This window comes from Lithobates pipiens, unplaced genomic scaffold (assembly GCF_037356315.1).
Source record: "Lithobates pipiens isolate NorthernLeopardFrog02 unplaced genomic scaffold, aLitPip1_a1.2 Scaffold_8, whole genome shotgun sequence".
Taxonomy (NCBI): Eukaryota; Metazoa; Chordata; class Amphibia; order Anura; family Ranidae; genus Lithobates; species Lithobates pipiens.
The window spans coordinates 396,143,276-396,163,279 of NW_027507903.1; the positions used below are offsets into that span (position 1 = coordinate 396,143,276).

The 20,004-nt window shown below is 47.8% G+C and overlaps 1 protein-coding gene across 4 annotated transcripts in view; it reads right to left on the reverse strand.

Moving 5' to 3' along the window:
- MACROH2A1 (macroH2A.1 histone) overlaps window positions 1-18,749 on the reverse strand; it is a 209,697-nt gene extending 190,948 nt beyond the window's left edge. For 2 of the 4 annotated variants that reach the window (XM_077473994.1, XM_077473993.1), the window contains exon 1: window positions 18,576-18,745. The gene's annotated coding sequence lies outside the window, so the exon portion shown is untranslated. Of the gene's footprint in view, window positions 1-18,575 lie in introns of all 4 variants that reach the window. The other 2 variants (XM_077473992.1, XM_077473991.1) reach the window with 2 other exon arrangements.
- Window positions 18,750-20,004: the final 1,255 nt, after the last annotated feature.

Genomic DNA, 20,004 nt, shown 5'->3' on the forward strand with positions numbered 1-20,004 from the left:
TAGTCCATTATGCTTTACCTTTGCAGGGAAAAAAAGAGGAAGTAAACCCATCAGGGTTTACTTCCTCTTTAACTAGGGCTTATTTGGGGAGTAGGGCTTATATTGCAGTCATCACCAACAATCACACTAGGTCTTATTTTCGGGGAAACAGGGTATAGCAATTTCCTGTAACACAAATTTTCATCTGCTATTTATCTCCCATCTAAGAGAACTTGTCAGAGGTTATCATGCTGATAACAGAAGAACGGAGCAGCATAAAGACACAGGACTTAGGGCACTGCAGTGAAGAGATTGAGGATTTCCCTCACCACCAGGAGCCCCAATGTTAATAAGGTCTACGGAACTCTTCTCTGTTTTTTTCCATAGTTACCCCTGCAAGCCTGCAGAGAAACCTCAACTACCTGGGAACTTAAGACCATAGACAAGGACTGGGAAGTAGATTGAGCAGCAAGTCTTGTTGAAAGCTCTTGCTATAGCTTCTTCTCCAGAACTTCAGCTGCTGATTCAATGCACATCTCATCCTCACAATCTTTTTTTTTTGTTACTCATAAATGGGTTTCTAGGTACCTGAACTCTTTGACAGAAGGCAGAGTTTCTCTTACTTCATTGGTGACTTCTGAGTTACCTAATAAGGCGTTTATAATAAATTCTAACCAACAATAAAAGGATGTCGTTTTACATCTTACTGTTACTGCATTCACTAGATTCTAGTCTGTATAACGAATGGTTTACTTGGTCTCTCCTGTAGCAGTAATAATGAGGGAGGAAACGTGCACACAAATCGCAATCCTTCAATACCTGTTGCTAGGATACAGCCTTAACATATACATGAATATTTTCCTTGTCACAACATTGCAATTCTGTGACAGATTTGACTACAAGTGTTTACACACACACACACACACACGAATTTACTAGTTTTAGTCTCACACAACAATTCTCAGAAAATATCAACCATTTTCAATCTGTCTTTCATTGAATGATCAAATGGATGAAGGCGACCTATCTCATTTGTTTCATGGTGGTGTATTTCACTGAGAAGTTTAATCTCTGGGTGAAAAATGGTCGATGTTGGTTGTAGTTCATGGAGGTAGTAGGGAGCAATGATAGCTAATAAAAATCCAGAACTTGAGAATATGGGAAGTTATCAGCTCACAAGATTTCTGGCCCTAGTATGTGTGTGTATGAATGTGAGTTAAGCTGGATACACGCTATACAATTTTCTGGAGATAGTTAATATGAGGTCAAAGGGATTGTAAAGTGAATTTTTTTTTTTTTTTTTTTAAATAACGAACATGTTATAATTAACTCCACTCTGCAGCTCATTTTGCACAGAGTGGCCCCGAACCTGCTCTTCTGGGGTCCCTCGGCGGCTGTCTCTGCTTCCTCCCACAGGTGCTTCTCACGTTCATGCGAGCTCCCTCGCATGGTGAGAAGCACTTGCGGGTGCGCTCCCGTGATACAGTCGGCGGCTATTGCCGCTCGCTGTATCACACGGCTCCGCGCCCGGCGCTCCGCGTCAGTGGATGTGATTGACAGCAGCGCGAGCCAATGGCTGCACTGCTTTCCATCCATCCACTCCAGCCAATCAGCGGCCAGGCTGAACGGTGGAAAGGACGTCGGGGGACGAGCGTGGGACTTTCGAGGGGTCAGGTAAGTAAAACGGGGGGGGGGGGGACTGGGGGCGCAGACACTGTCAGATGTTTTTTCACCTTGATGCATAGAATGCATTAAGGTGAAAAAACATTTACCTTTACAACCCCTTTAAGAGTTTCAATTTGTAAGCAATCAGGCAGGCCTTTGTACTACATGGTTTTGGTAAATCTACAGGCAATCAGACAACAAACATTGTAGAGTGTGTATGGGGTCTTAGGGACCTTCTATTGTAAGCTCCTTGAGGGCAGGGGTTGATGTGAATGTAATATATACACAGATCAGCCATAACATTATGACCACCCACCTAATATGGAGTATGGCCCCTTTTGCTAAAACAGCCCTGACCCATTGAGGCATGGACACCAAAGTAACATCCACATGAATGGTAGGACCAAAGTTCACCACTAGAACATTGCCCAAAGCATCACACTACTTCTGCCAACGTGCCTTCTTATACCGCATCCTGGTGCCATCTCTTCCCCAGGTGACGCAAACGCACCTGGCCATTCACATGATGTAAAAGAATGCGTGATTCATCAGACCAGGCCACCTTCTTCCATTGCTCCGTAGTCCAGTTCTGATGTCCCTGTGACCATTGTAGAAGCTATTGGCTGTGGACATGGGGCGCCATGGGCTTCACAGCCCCATACACAAAAAACGTCAATGCCCATTTTTTTCTGCTTTCACCACATAAACTTCATGGACAACATGTTCACTGGCTGCCTAATATATCCCACCAATTTTCAGAAGCCATGGTAACAAGATATTCCCTTTACCTCTCAGTGGTCATTATGTCTGATTGGTATATACAGTGGTGTGAAAAAGTGTTTGCCCCCTTCCTCATTTCCTGTTCCTTTGCATGTTTGTCACACTTAAGTGTTTCGGAACATCAAACCAATTTAAACAATAGTCAAGGACAACACAAGTAAACACAAAATGCAATTTGTAAATGAAGGCGTTTATTATTAAAGGTGAAAAAAAATCCAAACCATCATGGCCCTGTGTGAAAAAGTGATTGCCCCCCTGTTAAAACATACTATAACTGTGGTTGTCCACACCTGAGTTCAATTTCTCTAGCCACATCCAGGCCCGATTATTGCCACACCTGTTCACAATCAAGGCATCACTTAAATAGGAGCTGCTTGACACAGTAAGGTCCACCAGAAGATCGTTAAAAGCTACACATCATGCCGAGACCCAAAGAAATTCAGGAACAATTGAGAAAGAAAGTAATTGAGATCTATCAGTCTGGAAAGGGTTATAAAGCCATTTCCAAAGCTTTGGGAATCCAGCGAACCACAGTGAGAGCCATTATCCACAAATGGCGAAGACATGGAACAGTGGTGAACCTTCCCAGGAGTGGCCGGCCGCCCAAAATTACCCCAAGAGTGCAGCGACGACTCATCCAAGAGGTCACAAAAGACCCCACAACAACGTCCAAGGAACTGCAGGCCTCACTTGCCTCAGTTAAGGTCAGCGTTCATGCCTCCACCATCAGGAAAAGACTGGGCAAAAATGGCCTGCATGGCAGAGTTTCAAGGAGAAAACCACTGCTGAGCAAAAAGAACATCAAAGCTCGTCTCAATTTCTCCACAACACATCTTGATGATCCCCAAGACTTTTGGGACAACATTCTGTGGACTGATGAGACAAAAGTGGAACTCTTTGGAAGGTGTGTGTCCAAGTATATCTGGCGTAGAAGGAACACTGCATTTCATAAAAAGAACATTATACCAACAGTAAAATATGGTGGTGGTAGTGTGATGGTCTGTGTCACGTACCTAGTAGTTGAGCCTGGAATGCAGGGAGCGGCCCCTCGTATCCCCTGGCTAATGAACCCCTGGAGATGGAGACAGGTATTCAAAAGTTCAGGGGGCACAAGTGCCTGGCAGATAGGACCTGTCCGGATAAGCAGCAGGGCACCAACAGCGAGTAGGTAGAGCTGATGGTACTTGACTGTAGCAGGCAGGCACAAGTGGGGAGACTGGCAGGCAGGTGGACTTTAGGAAATACAGGAACCCCAACAGGCAAGCAGGAACAGCAGGGTCAGGTGCAGGCCGGGTCAGCAGGAATTGATCAGCAAGGTACAAGAGGATGAGGCAGAGACGTGGTCAGACAAGCAGAGGTCCTAGGCAGGCAGCAACGGATCAGGGTCAAGGAACAAGCCGGGTATCAGGAATCAAGGTAACAGGTACAGGTACAGGAAGCAAGGTCACGGACACGCTGTAGACTGGACAGCACGGATGGAAGGGAGCAAGTGCCTTAAGAAGACCTTAGGGCGCCAAAACGGTCGTACGACGGGTCAGCGCGCCCCCGCGAGTAGACGTGCGCCCGTTCGTAACCCCACGTGCGTGTGCGCGCTCGTTCATGTTGACGCGAGTGCGTTCATTCGCTTTAGCGCGCGTCAAGGGGAAACGACGGGTTCTCCACGACAGGTTTCTACGGGTAAGTCTCCTGTGTACGGCCGAAACGCCAGAGTGATCGTGACATTGCTCCCCCCAAGGGGCAGCCTCCGGATGCCCAACTGAGCCAACTTATTCGGGTGGGAATTCTTGAAGGCACGGATGAGTCTCTTGGCATGAATGTTAGCTTCTGGCTCCCAGGAGTTCTCCTCGGGTCCGTACCCCTTCCACTTGACTAAGAATTGGACCTGGTTCTTTCTCTTCCTACAGTCCAGAATGGCCTCGATTTCAAACTCAATCTCCCCATTGACCAACACAGGTTCCGGGGGACTGGAGGTCCTGTCAGCGAAGGGGTCCGCGACTGCGGGTTTGAGAAGCGATACATGGAACACTGGATGAATTCGGAAAGATTCAGGAAGTTTGAGTTCAAACGTCACGTCATTTAATTTCCTCTTGATCGGGAAGGGACCCACGAATTTCGGGCCCAACTTCTTGGAGGGACAGAACAGTCTAAGATTCAAGGTGGACAACCAGACCCGATCCCCAACCTTAAGATCCAGCTCCCCTCTTCTCCTTCTGTCGAAGACTTCCTTGTTATGCTCCTGTGACCTGGCCAGGGTTTCTTGTAAGAGCTTGTTATTTTCTTCAAAGAAGTTAAGTTTCTTCTGAACCGCTGGTACCGAACACTCGGGAAGACTGCCAGACAAAAACAACGGATGGAACCCGAAGTTCGCATAAAAAGGGGACTGCTTGGTGGCCGAGTGGATTGTGTTATTGTAAGCGAACTCAGCCATCGGTAACAGAGAGACCCAGTCGTCTTGAGAGAAGGACGAAAAACAGCGAAGGTACTGTTCCAGTGTCTGATTCGTCCTCTCGGTCTGACCGTTGGTCTGCGGGTGGTAGGCTGAGGACATGCAAAGATCGATCTTCAGAGTTCCACAGAGCGCCCTCCAAAATCTTGAGGTGAACTGCACCCCCCTATCAGATGTGATGTTGGCGGGAATGCCATGAAGTCTCACAATTTCTTTAACAAAGGCGTTAGCTGTCTCTGCGGCTGAGGGAGTGCCCTTCATGGGCAAGAAGTGAGCCATCTTAGTGAGTCTGTCGACTACGACAAAGATCGTTGTATGGTTCTCCGAAGGGGGGAGTTCGACGATAAAATCCATGGAGATCATCCTCCATGGTCTATCAGGAACAGGTAGCGGTCTTAGTAGACCCCAGGCTCTTGACTTGTCGCCCTTACTCCGAATACAGGTGGCACAGGCCTGTACATACCTCTTGCAGTCGTCCTTCATCCGTGGCCACCAGAATGTACGCCTGAGTAATTCCAGGGTTTTGAATACCCCAAAGTGGCCAGCCAGAGGATGGTCATGACAGGAGGCCAGAACCAGGGTCCGAACTGCCTGGGGGACAAAGATCCTGTTCCCATGCCACAGAAGGTCATCGTTGGAGGACAACGGGGCACCGGGTGGAGGTGTAGCGCCTATGGAGGCCCGCTTGACCTGAGACACCACATCTCCCTGGAGTAGAAGAAAGTTCCCAGCAGAAAGGATGGTATCGGTAGGTGGCGAGTTTTCCGGCTGACTAAACATGCGGGATAAAGCGTCTGGCTTAGTATTCTTGGATCCGGGACGGTAAGTGATGTGGAATACAAATCTTGAGAAAAAGAGTGCCCACCTGGCCTGACGAGGCTTCAATCTCTTAGCTGTCTTTAAATATTCCAAGTTTTTGTGGTCGGTATAGACCAGGATTGTATGGATAGCCCCCTCCAGCAGGTAGCGCCACTCCTCGAGTGCAGACTTAATTGCTAATAGCTCACGATCACCGACGTCGTAATTTCTTTCGGCCTCTGACAATTTGCGAGAGAAGAAAACAACCGGATGGAGTAAGGACTTGGGTCCCTGCCTCTGGGAAAGTATAGCTCCGACTGCTATTTCTGAAGCGTCAACTTCGAGGGTATACGGTAGAGCGGGATCGGGGTGCTTCAGGACCGAGGCCGAGACAAACAAATCCTTCAGGGTTTTGAAGGCCTCTTGTGCTTCGGGGGTCCAACGGAACCTTTGGCCCTGCTTGGTCAGCCCGGTAATGGGGGGCGATAATAGAAGAGAATCCCTTTATGAACTTACGATAGAAGTTAGCGAAGCCCACAAATCGCTGAACTCCCTTCCTATCGGAGGGGGCAGGCCAGTCCTGGATTGCGGAGATCTTCTGGGGATCCATCTCTACCCCTCTAACCGAGATGACCAGGCCGAGGAACTGAATACTCTCCTGTTCGAAAACACATTTTTCGGGCTTGGCGTACAAACCGTGAAGGCGGAGACGGGTCAGAACCTTCTTAACATGTTCCCGGTGGGTGGCTAGAGTGGAGGAAAAGATTAAGATGTCATCCAGGTAAATAATTACAAACAAATCAAGATAATCTCTAAAAATGTCATTGACAAAATGATGGAACGTGGCTGGGGCATTACACAACCCGAATGGCATCACTAAGTATTCGTAGTGCCCGAAGCGGGTACGGAAGGCTGTTTTCCATTCATCACCCTTTCTGATACGGACGAGGTTGTAGGCACCCCGAAGATCCAGCTTTGTGAACAACTTAGCGGAACCCAGTCTCTGAAAAAGTTCAGGTACTAACGGCAGGGGGTAGCGATTTTTAATGGTGATCTTGTTTAGAGCCCGATAGTCCACACATGGGCGTAGGGAGTGGTCTTTCTTTTCCACGAAGAAAATCCCAGCGCCAGCTGGGGAGGTAGAGGGTCGGATAAATCCTTTTTCAAGGTTATCATCCAAGTAGGACTTCAGGGTACTCAGTTCAGACTCGGATAGAGGGAAGATTCTTCCGAAGGGGATTTCTGCCCCCGGGAGCAGTTCTATAGGGCAATCATATGGCCTATGGGGAGGAAGAGTCTCTGCCCCCTTCTTACTGAAGACATCTAGAAAAGCATGGTATTACTTAGGTACAGCTTGTCGGGTTTCATCATCCGATTCCAGACAGAGAAGGGCCGAGGAGTCCCCGTTGGGAGTCGGGCAGCAATGCTGGAGACAGTAGTCCGAGGGGAATTCAATTATTCCAGTGGCCCAATCAATGCGTGGGTTGTGTGCCTTCAACCAAGGCATACCTAGAATGATGGGGAACAGAGGAGACTGGATGACGTCTAGGCAAAGGAGTTCTTGGTGAGTTCCGGCGATGACAGCGGATAGGGGGCTAGTCTCCTGGGTCACTGGTCCTGATCCCAAGGTAGACCCGTCAGCCAGGTATACCGAGAGCCCCTTCTCTCTCGGCCTAAGGGGAATCCTGTTCTTTCGGGCGAAGGACGAGTCTACAAAGCCACTGCATGCCCCCGGAGTCAATAACTGCGTGGGTTGAAACAGTCCTTCCTGGAAGCTGTAAAAGAACAGGAACAGCCAGATGAGAGGTGTTATCAGACAACACAGGTGAGGGAACAGGTGGAACAAGGAGGCACTTACGCATCTTAGCTGGGCAAGAGCGAACAAAGTGCCCTGGTTCTCCGCAGTACAGACAGAGGTTGTTGACCCGGCGACGTTGACGTTCTTCTGGAGTCAGAGATGGGCGGAGTAGCCCCAGCTGCATGGGTTCCGGGGTGTCCAATGTGGATGCGACTGGAACAGGAGGAGTTGGGTGACTAGGCACCCGTGGTAGCATCCAGATCGGGCGAGTAGTTGTGGAAGAACGTTCTTGGCGGCGCTCCCTCAAACGCCTGTCAATTTGGACAGAGGTGTCTATCAGGGCTTCCAGAGTCTCAGGGACACCCACACGTGCCAACTCATCCTTCAGAGCCTCGGAGAGGCCCATGCGGAACTGATACCGCAGGGCCGCGTTGTTCCAGTCTGTGTCTGCGCTCCATCGTCGGAACTCTGAGACGTAGTCCTCCACAGGCCTGCGACCTTGTTGCAGGGCATGTAAGGCTGCTTCTGCGGTTGCAGCGAGTTGGGGATCCTCATAGAGTCTGGACATTGCCTGGAAGAAGGTGTTCATGGAGTCTAAGGATGGGTCCTTCCGTTCCAACAGACGGTGTGCCCAGGCCTGGGGTTCATCTGTTAGCAGAGAGATGACAAATCCCACCTTCGTCGCCTCAAGGGAGAAGGTCCTAGGTTGCAGGGCGAAATAGAGTTCGCAGGAGTTGCGGAAGGCCCTGAACTTGTTCCGGTCTCCCGCGAATCGTTCCGGAGTTGGGACCCTGGGTTCGGGTGGCAACATCACGACTGACGGTGGAGCATGGGCCCCTGGAGCAACTGGTGCAGAAGCGGATAGCGCCTGGACTTGTTCCTCCAGTCTACCGTAGCCTTCCTGTAAACTCTTAACTGCCTGAGTAAGGCCGGCCAGGTGGTGGCAGAGCTCGTCCATGGGGGAGGCTCCCTGCGCAGGCTCGGACATGGCTGTCCAGTACTGTCACGTACCTAGTAGTTGAGCCTGGAATGCAGGGAGCGGCCCCTCGTATCCCCTGGCTAATGAACCCCTGGAGATGGAGACAGGTATTCAAAAGTTCAGGGGGCACAAGTGCCTGGCAGATAGGACCGGTCCGGATAAGCAGCAGGGCACCGACAGCGAGTAGGTAGAGCTGATGGTACTTGACTGTAGCAGGCAGGCACAAGTGGGGAGACTGGCAGGCAGGTGGACATCAGGAAATACAGGAACCCCAACAGGCAAGCAGGAACAGCAGGGTCAGGTGCAGGCCGGGTCAGCAGGAATCGATCAGCAAGGTACAAGAGGATGAGGCAGAGACGTGGTCAGACAAGCAGAGGTCGTAGGCAGGCAGCAACGGATCAGGGTCAAGGAACAAGCCGGGTATCAGGAATCAAGGTAACAGGTACAGGTACAGGAAGCAAGGTCACGGACACGCTGTAGACTGGACAGCACGGATGGAAGGGAGCAAGTGCCTTAAGAAGACCTTAGGGCGCCAAAACGGTCGTACGACGGGTGAGCGCGCCCCCGCGAGTAGACGTGCGCCCGTTCGTGACCCCACGTGCGTGTGCGCGCTCGTTCATGTTGACGCGAGTGCGTTCGTTCGCTTTAGCGCGCGTCAAGGGGAAACGACGGGTTCTCCACGACAGGTTTCTAGGGGTAAGTCTCCTGTGTACGGGCGAAACGCCAGAGTGATCGTGACAGTCTGGGGCTGTTTTGCTGCTTCAGGACCTGGAAGACTTGCCGTGATAAAAGGAACTATGAATTCTGCTGTCTACCAAGAGATCCTGAAGGAAAATGTCCGACCATCTGTTCGTGTACTCAAGCTGAAACGAACTTGGATTGTGCAGCAGGACAATGATCCTAAACACACCAGCAAGTCCACCACCGAATGGCTGAAGAAAATCAAAATGAAGACTTTGGAGTGGCCTAGCCAAAGTCCTGACCTGAATCCTATTGAGATGTTGTGGTATGACCTTAAAAAGGCCGTTCATGCTTGAAAACCCTCTAATATAACTGAATTAGGACAATTCTGCAAAGATGAGTGGGCCAAAATTCCTCCAGGACGCTGTAAAAGCCTCATTGCACGTTATCGCAAACGCTTGGTTGCAGTTGTTGCTGCTAAGGGTGGCCCAACCAGTTATTAGGTTTAGGGGGCAATCACTTTTTCACACAGGGCCATGATGGTTTGGATTTTTTTTACCTTTAATAATAAACACCTTCATTTACAAATTGCATTTTGTGTTTACTTGTGTTGTCCTTGACTATTGTTTAAATTGGTTTGATGTTCCGAAACACTTAAGTGTGACAAACATGCAAAGGAGCAGGAAATGAGGAAGGGGGCAAACACTTTTTCACACCACTGTATGTGTATAACACGGGTGTCCAAATTGGGCCCAAAGTATCAATGTTCTGTGTGCCCACCATTATTTCCCAGCACTGCCTTAATCCTTTTGGGCATGGAGTTCACCAGAGCTTCACAGTTTGCCACTGAAGTCCTCTTCCACGACGGCATCACGGAGCTGGTAGATGTTAGAGACCTTACGCTCCTCTACCTTCCGTTTGAGGATGCCCATGTCAGGGCTGGGCTCAGCTCTTCATTCCTCTGAGCTGGCCGCGCAGCTGTCAGCTAATTGCCAGCTCCCATCTCTCCACAGTGACTCACCTATTAATGAAATCCTGCTCGTCAGTCCTGCCTACTTAAGCCATCCAGCCCAGATGATCACTGCCTTTGCCTTGGTCAACACAGGTCCATAGGTTGGACTTGATGGACTTGTGTCTTTTTTCAACCTCACCTACTATGTATCACATCTTCTGCGCTCCTGTTAAACACTTGCTTGGCTGACATTCCTTCTGGCTCCAGATCCTGATTCCACTACACTGATTTCTGGCTTCCTGACTTTCTGGCTTGTCTGACTATCCCTTCCGGTTACCAAACTTTGGCTATGTTTTGACTACATTTGTTCCATTTACTTTTATTATTAAACAAGTGTGATTTAACTAAACTTCTGTCTGATTCATGGTTTCTAACAGTCCACAGATGCTCAATAGGGTTTAGGTCTGGAGACATGCTTGGACAGTCCATCACCTTTCCCCTTAGCTTCTTTAGCAAGGCAGTGGTCATCTTGGAGGTATGTTTGGGGAAGTTACCATGTTGGAATACGGCCCTGTGACCCAGGGAGGGGATCATGCTCAGCTTAAGTACATGTTGGCATTCATGGTTTCCTCAATGAACTGTAGCTCCCCAGTGCAGGCAGCACTCATGCAGCCCCAGGCCATGACCATGCTTGACTGTAGGCAAGACACACTTCTCTTTGTACTCCTTACCTGGTTTCCATCACAAAAAACTTGACACCACTAATGAGTCACATGACACCAGGGAAGGAAAATAGCTAATTGGGCCCATTTTGGACATTTTCACTTAGAGGTGTACTCACTTTTGTTGCCAGCGGTTTTGACATTAATGGCTGTGTGTTGAGTTATTTTGAGGGGAAAGCAAATTCCCACTGTTATACTCGCTGTACACTCAAAATACATTGTAGCAAAGTGTAATTTCTTCAGTGTTGTCACATGAAAAGATGTGAGGGGTGTACTCACTTTTGTGAGATACTGTATATATGTCAGCGCTATACAAATAGACATAATAAAACACTCTCAATGGCATAATGAACAGACCAAAAGGGAGCAAATAAGGCTCCCCTTCCACACGATAGGCCTGCTCGGATCTGCTTGTCCTTTTTTCAGGCGGATCCGAGCGGGCCACCCATTGCCTTGTATGGGCAATCGGATGTCAGCAGAGATGTATCCGAGATGTATCTGATAACATCCACTCAAAACCGACGTATGGCAAAACGTTTGCCATCTATCCAGCGGATAGGATTGGATGAAAACGGACAGGCGGACCTATTTTCGCCTGATCTCCCTTAGAGGACAGCGGGGCTCTGACAGGTCCGTCCCGGCACGGAGAACAGAGATGGACCTGTCATCCGCCAGATCAGCCGGGATCAATGGAGCAATCTGTTGCTGAGCTGGCGGAGTCCGCTGAGCAGATCCGCCCAATGTGAAAAGGGCCTTAGAGAAATGTATTGTTAGAGTTCATACAGTATATACTTTAAGCCATTTGGAAATGCTAGGTACACCTGCAACAGCTGTACATACTCATGCGATCTTAAATTGCAAACACATCTAAACAAGTCTGGACGTGTCCATTGCACAATTACTACTTGAGACTGAATGAGTTTACAGTTCATGCATTCCATTTAGAAACAATGAGATGCAGTTCACAGTGGCAAACATGAGGCACAGCAAATTACACTGAACACAAAAGATCTCCCTGCCATCATTCACAACTGTGCTGCTGTGAAAAAAAAATAATTATATATATATATATATATATATATATATATATATATATATATATATATATATATATATATATATATATATATATATATATATATATATATATATATATATATATACTCCAGCTGGGGCAGAAGTACAAAATACCCTTGTAGCAGATGTATTGGTTCTTGATCATTGGTTCTGTATACAAATAAGTATAGTGCAGCTCTGTAGAAGGATTTAAAAAAAAAAAAAACTTGCAGTAGAGACCACCCCCTCTCCCCCCCCCCCCCCCCGCCTGCATAAGTTAAAGTGGTTGTAAAGGCAGAAGCCCGCTGTTGGCTGAAATCACAGAGGCAGTCCAGACACAAGAAAGATTGCAACCATATGGTTGGGATTCGGACAGGTGCCTGGACCGACATCCGGCTCAGCCTCTCAGGGAGCTGCTGAGAGCCTGAGCCAGCTGCTCCACCCCCTTCACAGCCCAGTGCTCCAGCAAGCGTATGGGGGGGAGGCGTAGAGCAGAAAGCCAGTGGCAGTTCTGAGAACTGATCGCTTGGTTCTCAGATGTGCTGCATCCACATAGGTAAGTATAGTTCTTAAAAAAAATGATCCCAAACTTCTCTTTTAACCCCTTTTCATCCAACCGGGCATCCCTTTAACAGGGTATTTATGCTTTGGGGGGCCAAAAAAACTGCCCAATCACATGACCACTGTCAGGATTCGTAATCAGCTGCCGATCATTACTAGAGCCAGGGAGCTGTCCATGACAGCTCGATCACTGTGCTGAGAGCACACAGAGAAAATGCTCTTGGAACAGAAATCTTGGCCACACATGGGCAGAATGTATCCAGAATGATAATGTTTGGCTAATAAAGGAGCATAGCTTAGCCTGCCTTGTGCTTTGACTGAAACTACACACAGAAGTAGATGAATTACCAATAATGAGTCATCCACTTGTGTGCAAATTACAGCTTGAGCTACAGAGCCTGTAAACAAAAGCCTGTTTTCAGCTGGCTGTTATTAGAGATAGTTACATAGTAGGTGAGGTTGAAAAAAGACAAGTCCATCAAGTCCAATCTATAATAGGGCTTATGTAAACAGGTTTCGTTTTCCCATAGTTAACATAGTTTGATATACAGTACATTTTTATAACATCAGCAGAGTCCCATGTACTTTTAGTTTAGTTTGGATGAAAATTCTAAGGCTGAGCTAGACCTGCTTTGAAGGGGAAGCAGGTCAAATACAGCCTTTTGCTTTTATGTGTTTAAGCTGTGCTGCATTTAAACACAAAAGGCAGTGCTGGAAAACAACACTCATAACAAAAGCGGATAAAGATGTGAAAAGAAACTTAACACTAACTGGTGAGAGGATAAAAAGCACACAATATTCATATGCAAAATGTCATATTTGTAGTCAGAGTCTTCACTGGAAATGCAATACCCTAACTACCAAGGCCTGAGGTGTGCCTTGGCCTAGCTGGTCAGTACGCCTGAAAAAGAGGGAATACCCTGAATGTATGAATATGAAAATGTTTAAAGTAAAATTAAGGTTTGGGGGAAACGGGTGGGTGGGAACTCCGAACCCAAGCCGCCACAGGATCAGGCAGAGGAGGAGGGATATGTACCCCTCAGACTCCTCCCACAAATACAAGCTAGCCTTCGGCCAGCCTTCTTACTTGTAGTCAGAGTCTTTACTGGAAATGCGATATCCCAGCTACCAAGGTCTGAGGTGTGCCTTGGCCTAGCTGGTCAGTACGCCTGAAAAAGAGGGCAAAAAGAAACAAAAGTAGGTGTGATGAAAATCTAAATGAAAGGTGGTAGCCAACCATCCAACAGGGTAGCGCGCGCCCGGATGGCTTCAGTGAATGGATCCGGGGTGTCAGCTATAACAGGATGAACACCAATGTCCCATGAATTGACAATAAGGAGGGACACCCTGCTCCGAAACTGCAACAGCACAGAGCCAAAATGAATATCCCGTGATGATCGGATTAAGTCCGATTTCCGAAAAAACCCAGACACGGAATGAACTGCTTGTGGCGTGAGGATGCATGAGGGGAAAAGGAACAAGGGCCTAACCAGAGGATCCCTTGTGAGATAATGGCAGGGATGATTGAACGCTATAAATGGACACTAGTTACGCAACTCTGTGAAATTCCCACGAACCCCCGGCCTGTCTAAGCTTGGTATGGGGAAGTTTGAGAGTGTAAGCCGCATAAAATGAATGACCTGACAGGAGTTTGCAGGGGCCTGAAGAGCTGGATACCTGATGGATGTGTTTGCTAGTGTTGGCAGATAAGGCCAATGCTGTGGCAATAAGCACCGTTAAAACATGAAGAAACCCTACCGGACATTCAGAACCTGGTCCCATACTATGTAAATCGGGTCAAGCATCTGCTTGTGACCTGAGTTTGAGTCCAGAATAGAGGAAGGAGGGTCAAACTCCATCTTGGGGAATAAGTCTCATGGCATGAATCCAGCATACCCAAAGTGACTGTAAGCCCCCCTTTTGAAACAGGCTGGGGAATCGTACAAAAGATGACTGGCCTGACATGCCTGAGCAGTTCTCCCGGCAACATCGTAATTAAGAGATTGCGCTGAGAACGGAACTTAGAATGATGACGTTGGCCCGAACCTACCACTTGTGGACCATCAAGGGGGTATTGGCCCACAATACACCCTGAGAAAGACTATAGATCCCTGGGCAGTAACCAAGGTCACCCTGTGACAGGACAGGAACTGAATAAATTAACCCCTGACCTCCCAGCAGGTACCCAAAAATCAAAGGAGTGCTTGGCAAGGTATAGAAGCAAGGACTGCTTTCGACCCAAGGGTAAGCCCAGTGGTGAAACGACATCTGCACCATTACCTTGCCCTACCAATGGGCAGATCTGATGGAAGTAAGTTCAAGCTTTGATGAGAACAGTTGGATGCCACTGCACCCTCCCCACCCCTTCCCCCAACTGAAGCAGGTGCTGAATTGTCAAATCCATGGACGAGTACCTTGATAAAAAATAAATTTCCGCAGGAAAGAGAACAGCCAAATGTAACAATTGATATTGGAAACTTGCCACTGGGCCCCCTGGTGGCCTGGCCCCCTACCTTCAGAACAAAGGTAAAGAACCAGACAACGTACCCCTAGGAAATGACTGCCTCCAGTAACTTGATTTGGCAATGAAAGCATGACTGTCTGCTAAAGCCATGAAACTACAAACAAAAGAATCAAACGAGATAGTGATGAAGTCAGCGTGCAAGCCTGAAAAAATGCTTTCAGCAGGGCTGTCTGAAGACCGAGAATGGGAGATTCCAACACCGCCTCAGACAACGAACATGCTTGGCTCAGACAAATTAAACCAGAAGGTTTGATAAGACCGGCGGACTGAGGGAACGTGGAAGAGCAGAAGCTGGGGGTGCGCTGACACCCCATCTCTGACCAAGTGAGCTTTGAACATCTCCATCCTGTCTTGGAACCGTAACAGACCATGGAGAGCATATTTAGCCCACATGAATCTGCGTTAAGAATAATGCCCAGAACCTGTGGCGTGCCGGCGGATGGGAGTAGCTGGGATGGAATTGGAAACATGCTGAAGCGTACCACCTTTCCGGCTGTGGCCGGGAAAGGAAACAAAGCTCCGCTGTGTATTTAAAGTGGTTGTATACTCTTTTTTTTTACTTTAACCTACAGGAAAGCCTATAATAAGGCTTACCTGTAGGTAAAAAAATATCTCCTAAACCTGTACGGTTTAGGAGATATTCCCCTGGGTATGCGCCGCTGACTGCAAGGGGATTCTCGGCTGAAAATCCGGCAGTGGCCGACCGGCCGGAAAGAAATCTCCCACTCACAGCGCCGGAGCCACGATACCCGGAAGAAACGCAGAAGGAGCATGTCAGCTCCCTCGGTGTGGATCGGGCCAGATGTCGGGGCCTCGTTCTAAGGTAAGTATTTCATAATGAGCTAGTATGCGGAAGTATAGACAACAAAGTTACGTACATTAAGGTACTTTGTAGGTACTAGGTTGGTCACTTAAGCTCTTGCTGCCCACGTAAGGATTATGAGTAACAACAAGGTGAGTAGGCCTTAAAACAGACAGAAGTATGGTCAGCTGACAGAGCAGAGCCAATCCAGACGGCTGCCCAGATTGACAGCTGGCTCCATCTCTCAGCGCACAGCCAAGAGTTGGAACCAGCTGTGTCTGCCCCCTCCACAGCCTGGCACTCCAGTGAGCTCTGAAGGAGCAGAGCAGAGAGAGGTGAATGACAGTCACCACTCTCTGTTTCAAGCAGGGAGCTTAGCGATCACAGGTCATGTAATTGCTCAGTTCTCTGTCTTAGAGCCAACGTGGGACAGCTGCAGCATCACAACGATGCAGCGTAGAGATAAGGATATTTTGTTTCTCATAAACCCATACTTTTCCTTTAATACACACACTACACAGATGTGTTTATGGCAGCTGAGGTTACTGTGCTGAAAGTACGCTCACTGTCCGCATCCAACACAGTTACTGAGCTGTCACTGACCATTCCTTGTCTATAGCTGCGATCAGGAGTCTTTGAGATGGGCCCACTAACATGCGGCCACTGTGACAGCCAGTCACATGGAGCCATTTACACAGGTGCGTAATCATCAGCGGCTTTCAGAACACAGAATCAAAAAATCTGCATCTTTGAGCATGTGTACACGTGTAAATTAAATCTAAACAAAGGGGAAAAATACATTATCGTAAAACGAGTTATGCACGCATATGTATCTTTATGCATTTATACGCATATTTTACTGATCATTATGCAGGAACTTTTCACCTAGAAAACAGGTGTCATTACATCAGTAAAACTTTTATACTCGTGTGAATGAAGCCTTACGGATCTGAATGCAGCCACATTGCTTTCAATGGAGCCATTTACACAGGTGTGTAAACATGCACTGCATTCAGATCCGTAACACAGAATCTAAAAAATCTGTCTTCGAACATGCGTTTTACACATCTAGACGCATGTATAAGCATTTGTATGTGTAAATTAGGTCAAAACAAAGAAAAAATTCAATCTAAAAACAAGTACGCATACATGTCTTTATGAATATAAATGCATCTATGGACAAGTATTTTACTGGTCATTATGCAAGAACTTCTTGCTTAGAAAACACGTGTAATAAAATCAGTAACATTTCCACACCAGTGAGGCTCTAAAATCGTGCTACTTCAGTGCGATTTCAAAGCCGCAGATCAGTGCAACTTGCACCTCCAGATTTCATTGTGGCTTGCGACTTCTTTTAAATAGGGAGTAAACCCGTTGACTTTTTTTTTTTTCCATTACACCTGTAAGGGAAAAGGCATAATGAGCTAGTATGGATTGGTGTGCTAGCAGGACGGTAAAAAAAAGTCCTGTTAGGAGCATCTTTGGAGCGGTGAAGGAGCAGTGTATACACCACTCTTCCACCGCTCCTGCCCATTGAAATCGATGGGGCACTGCAGCTATACCGCTGGTAAAATGCCTCTACAGTGGCATTTTGCGCTGGTTTTTAACCTTTCCACTAGTGGGGGGGGGGGTAAAACAAAGTAGTAAGACCGAATAGCACCACAAATCTGACAGTAAAGCGCCGCTAAAAATAGCGGCGCTTTACTGCAGAAGCACCTCCCGCCCCACTGTGAAAGGGGCCTTAATCAGAAAAAAAGTTGTGTAGGAACCATTTCCAGCAATGCGGGGGGGGGGGGGGGGGGCCTTGTCATATGGTGCCTGTTGAATCGCATGACTAGTGTGAATGAAGGCTAAACGTGTGGGGTTTTTTTTAAATCCCCATACCTTTCTAACCGCGTTGCCCCTGATTATGTTTGGGCTGTGATAGGCAAAATTATTATATATATATATATATATATATATATATATATATATATATATATATATATATATATATATATATATATATATATATATACACACACACACACACACACACGTGTATCTCCCAAATTCTTGAGATGGGAATGAGGGACACCTATCAGCAAAAGTATTCAGGCATAGGACACACCCCTTGACACGCCCCCTTAAAGGGGAATTATACAAAAAAACAAGATTGGTTAAACCCACAAGTGTTTTTTTTTTTACCACTACTATTCCTCTATATTGGCTTTTGTAATTTACAAATGCAGCAATTTAGAAATCAGATGAAAGGTATAGTGCTGGAAACCCTTTCTGATAGATAAAATGTGCATTTTATATACATCTATACAGATCAGAATAATATGAGGGACATTTCTCCAAATCAGGGACAGTTGGGGAGATATATATATATATATATTTATACACACACAAATAAGATGGATAAATAAGACATGATGTTACAAACTTGCCGGCTGTCATAAAGTCTTCCATAAACACTGAGCTCCCAGGCCGCCTGTTTCTATCAGTCGTGCCCATTCTATAATATTATCAGATTATCAGGCAGCTGCTTGTTGTGTTTATTATGTATTTATATAGACGTATCCCAGAGGATGAGGCGCTGTGGGTGAGGGTTGTGAATGGTGATATACACAGCGCGGCGCTCCTCTCAGCTCTGAGTAGTAGAAGTGGTGTTGGGTGCGATCCGCCTATGACAGCGCCATAGTGATAGGAGGGAAACAGGTGCGGGAAGCTTCCCCTGGATTCCACGCGTGTCATTTCATCGCCCTCAGCCCACATTACACAGCACACCTGTGACAGGCGGTCTCCCAGCTCTAGCTATGCCCCCTCCAGTGCATGTCATGTACTTACAGTCCGGCTCCCAGCAATATGTCTACTGTGTGTGTTCTCAATTCCTGTATGAGCTGACAAGACTAGGCTGTGTCTGTGACATCCCACAATCCACCGCGGCCCGGAGCGTCACACCCCATCTTCTACTGTACACGGTCTGTCAGAGAAGACAGAGCAATAGAAATGTCTCCTTCCAGTAGGGGAGTCGGCTCTCCCCTACAACTGTGCTCCAGTGGTGTAACGCACTCTTCTATTGGTCGGCATATAGTCTTCCTCATTGGTAAAAATACAAAGCGGACTCACATTGGCCAGCAATATGTCCTTACCTTATTGCTGTGCACTGTACTTCTCCTATCTGCACATCGCTTGGAATCAAACAGCTGCAAATAGAGAACTGCTCTGACTGCTGGGAACAGAGCCTGACAGGAGGGACCTGTGTGCCAGCAAAGTGCTTACTGAAAAGACACTTTATTTTCTTAAAGTTGACCTTTACCCATATAGTGCCACCCCATGGGGTCCACTAGGTATTGCTTGTGCTGCCCTGACCCTGGGAACTTCCCAGCCACGTTACACTCTAGCAATGGTGGCTAGCGAGGTTTTTTTTTTTGGGGGTGGGTGGCAAACAACCACCGCACGGTGGGTTGGTCGGCAGCACCCCCCTTCTACCCCAGCACTTACTCCATTGTTTGCAGGCGGGCAGACTCCTACAGGCGACGGGCAGTGGCTCCTCTGTTCTCTCTGCATCACAGCAGCTCCTGCCTCCTCCTCGTAGGCGTCCAATATGATTGCCTGTCCTTAAGGCCAATCAGGTGACTGGTGTCAAAACTCGCTTCCTGATTGGCCAGAAGGAGAATCAGTGTTACAACAGCGAATATTGATTTGTTGTAACACACCTTAATGGGCTTGGAGAGCACTCTCTGCGACCCGAGCCCACCCTATATTGAAGCCTATTAGAGCTTCTGGCTCTAATCGGTGCTTCAAAAATACAGCCCCTTCACATTGGAATCCATGAGCTGGTGTCCTGAAAGGTGCCGGACACATGGATAGGGGAGGAGGTGATGGACGGGGGGGTAGCGCCCATGCAGCCTTAATGGAAGGGCCGCCTCTGCACCCTAGGTTCAGATATAATGTATACCCCTTTAACCACTTGAGATCCGCGCTATAGCTGAATGACGGCTACAGCATGGACCTGCATTGCTGGGACGACGTCTATTGATGCCACGCCCCGCCACGCGCCACTGAAGGGTGCGCGTGGCACGCTCTGTGATCAGCGAGTCTATGAGACCCCTTACCACGTGATGTCAACACAGCCGGTAATCGGCTATTGTTTTTCCCCGCGTTGACAGCGCAAAGAGGACAAAAAAAAGCTGATCACCGGCGGCAGTGAGAGGGACTCCTCTCCTCTATGCCCCCTACAAGTGCCACCTAGCAGTAGGCAACAGTGCCGCCT